At 54.9% G+C, this 3368-nt stretch overlaps 1 long non-coding RNA gene across 1 annotated transcript; it reads right to left on the bottom strand.

Annotated features, from left to right (window-relative positions):
- Positions 1-570: 570 nt before the first annotated feature.
- On the bottom strand, positions 571-3368 carry LOC103259790. Its single transcript, XR_504249.1, has 2 exons — positions 3330-3368; positions 571-1910 (listed from the first exon to the last, which is right to left on the bottom strand). It is a non-coding gene; the product is annotated as an uncharacterized LOC103259790 (long non-coding RNA).

The raw sequence follows: 3368 nt of genomic DNA, 5'->3' as shown, positions 1-3368 counted from the left end.
GGAAGGACTCCTTCCTCTTCAGCCCTGTCTTCCCTAGCAGAGGACCTGGGGACAGGTGGCTCTTGCTAGAGGGATCAAGTAGGCGGATAGTGGCCTGATACTGAGTGCTCCTATGCACTGGGTGTTGTATTAATTTTCCCAGGAACCTCACGAGGCAGGGGCTGAGTTAGTCCCACTTACAAACTGGGAAACTGAGGCTTCAAGAAGTTGAGTTCACCGAGCTGGGAAGTCAAGGACCTGGGATTCACATCCCTGAGATTTGGTTCTCTGCAAATGTTGATGTTATGGAGACTGACTCCCTCCCTCCTTCTCTCCCCAATCCACCTGGGATGACAGACACCTCAGGGAAACAGGGAGAGCCTGACCTGCAAATCCAAAATGGAATAAATTATCTCTTGAGAATGGCCATGCCAGCCCAGCCCATCTTTCCTCCCATCTGAGCCCACCCAGTGACTTTTTGCCTCACAGACCAAAGTCACCATCCCCTTCTTCCAGTCTGCAACCAGCAAACAGTAAGTCCTCCCCACCCCCCACCAACCCACCCCAACCAAACCAGAGAAAAGACAGCAGTGAGACACAGGAACAGTTCTTTTATTGTACATTGGAGAAATAGCCCTGTGTACTGGTTCAAGGTGCAACATACAGAATACCGAATTAAGAAAAAGGGAACAGGGAAGGGAAGGGAAACCTCTCAAGGTCCAAAGTTGCAAACAAAAAATGGTAAAAGATTTCCTCACGCAAAAGGCATTTTTGCAAATACCATGCAAAACAGGCAGCTGGTGTGCCTTAAGAGAATCCCTATAAATAACAGAAAAGACACTCCAAGCATTCCTGTACGTGGACTCAGAGCACAAGGAAAAGAAAAGAAACCAAAATGCCTTTTGGCATTTCAAGATATTTGGCACTCTTGTGATTACATTTTTTTTTACAGTCCATTAAAGAGAATAAACTGACATAATATTAGAGAAAAAAACAGGCTGCTCACACAACAGACTGCAGGGGGAGGTTCGAAAAAGCTCAAGCATTTTTTTCTTTGTTTTTCATGTGTGTGTGTGTGTGTATGTGTTTTCTGACATCTAAAATGTGTCCATTTGCATTAACTTGGGCAAATAGCTTGCAGCAACAAAGAAACACAAGCTTTACAATTCATTTTAAAATAAAACAAGGATCCTTTCTATGTGTCATTCCTTAGAAAAGTTATCTTCTTGTTTTAAACGCACTCCTGATAACTTCAAAAGATGACCAAAATAAAACAGAATATCTACAGAGATCATTTTCTGAATGTTTTGTACATCCAAGGATAACAACATAAAAAAAATAAAACTGGACAGCATTTCACATCCAAGTGCACAGAACCATTTTTGCAAGGTTAAATAATGTAAACATTGGGAAATAGCCAAATCAGAGAAGAATGCCAACACCCCAAAACACCCGGTGTTGCCGCTTCATTAAGTGGTTTAAAGTCCAGATCTATAATTGCGCAATATTCACCGTATATATAAAAAGAAATGGATATTAATTTTGACAAATAGCTGCAACTGAGACTTTTTTATTTCTTTATATGTGTGTAAATAGTGATTTTTTTTATTTTTTATTTTATTTTTTTATTTCTGCAGAGGAGCCCAGACCCTCCTCCTCTTCTTCCTCCTCCTCCTCCTCCTCCTCCTCCTCCTCCTGCCTCATCTGTCTCCCGGCCTGACACCAGATACAGGTTGTTGATTTCATCGTGGGTAGCAAGCTAGCAATACATTTCAAAGTGCTTTCTCTTTTCATGCTTTTTTGCCAGTAACTGTCACCGCCGTTCTTATCCTCTCCCTTAACTCATTGTCTTTGGGGGAGTTAGACACCAGGAGGTGCCTTGTCGGTCATATTTTTCAGCACGTCGTCAATCCTATCATCTTCAATAACAACTGCAAAAAAGGGAGGGAAAGAGAGGTGAGTGCGCCTGGACCTGAGGGGGTCTCCGATGATTCACACCCAGAGTGCCGGGGAGGGGGTGAGAGAGAAGAGAGGGAGCAGGGCTCTCCGAGCGGCGACACAGCCCATCCTCCTCTGCTCCTGCCGGGGTCCCTTCGGAGCCTTCCTCTGAACCATCCCACCCCCCACCCCGCCTCCAACTGAGCAAAGGAAGCCGAGAGGGCACAAGCCCAGGCGCCCTGGCCGCAGTCAGGGCGCGCACCGGCCGCGTCCTCCCCATCCCGGGCGCGCTGAGGTGGAAGGGGGAGGAGCGGGAGCCGAGGTCTCCAGGTCTCTGGGACCCCCGGGAGCTCTGAGCGCAGCGGTTGGAGAAGGCTGGCTGCGGAGGTGCAGAAAGCCAGAAGGGGACTCCGGGGCCGGTTCCCACGCGTGCAGCGGGTGGAGGGTTCGGGCCTGGCCTGGGCGGGCGCCCTCTCCGCGCCGCGGGCCGGGCAGGAGGAGACTCGGCCGCTCCGCGCTTCCCGCCGCTGCACAGGTCAGAGCCCTCCGCTGCCTGCCCGGGACTCTGCCTCTCGTCGCCACCTCCGCCTCTCTCGCAGTCTCTACCTAGCCTCGCCTTTCTCAGTCCCTCCGTCAGTCCCTCGGCGCGACAGTCGCCGATCGAAGTCTCCGGGTCTCTGTGTCCAGGGTGTCGTCGCCCTCACCGCTACGGCTGCCTCTCTAGCGTCCTCGGCTCGCCTTCTCTCCCGGGCTGCTCCCTCTCCGGAGCTTTGTCTCGGCCTCTCTGCCTCCCTTGGTCTCCCGTGGGCCTCCTCCCCGCCATCTCTGCGTCTGCGTCCCTCCCGGCAACCGTCGGTCTCCCCCATTGTCCCCGCGCCCCGGCGCTCCCCTCGGAGCCTCTCCGCGCCTCCGCCTTCCGGGGCTTTTCCAGCTCCCGCGCCGAAGGCTCCGGCTCGGCACCCCACCCCCCACCTCGCCGCCCAGTGACAATGAAAAGCCGGCGCGGCCCGAACGCCCCTCGCCTTCCCCGCAGGAATGGGGTCTTCCCCCGCAGGTCGCCACGCCGCCCCTTGGGAGCCCTGGGCCCCCTCCCCCCAGGGCGGTACAGCCAGCGCGGCTGCGACCACACTGCGCAAAAGGGGGAGGGGGCGGAAATCAACAAGCAAACTTTGGTGCGGGTGGGGACCCGGGTGCGCCCCGCAGCCCAGCTGCAGCCAAGAGCCGCCACGCCCCCGGAGTGACCCAGCCGGGGACCGGGCTGAGGGGGGCGCGTGCCTGCGGCCCGCCTCAGACGGACCCGCAGTGCGGGATCCCCCGTTCTGCGGGAAGGGATTCCGTCGGGTCCGACCCGGCTCCCCGGCCCGGCCGCAGCGCCGCAGAAAGGGGATGCCAGGGACGGGGCCGAAACTCACCCCGCTTGCTCCGACCGATCTGGCCCAGCTTGGGCGGCC

This window comes from Carlito syrichta, unplaced genomic scaffold, assembly GCF_000164805.1.
Source record: "Carlito syrichta isolate Samal-C Ts95f unplaced genomic scaffold, Tarsius_syrichta-2.0.1 Scaffold303016, whole genome shotgun sequence".
Classification (NCBI taxonomy): domain Eukaryota; kingdom Metazoa; phylum Chordata; class Mammalia; order Primates; family Tarsiidae; genus Carlito; species Carlito syrichta.
This window is presented reverse-complemented; position numbering and strand designations above follow the sequence as displayed.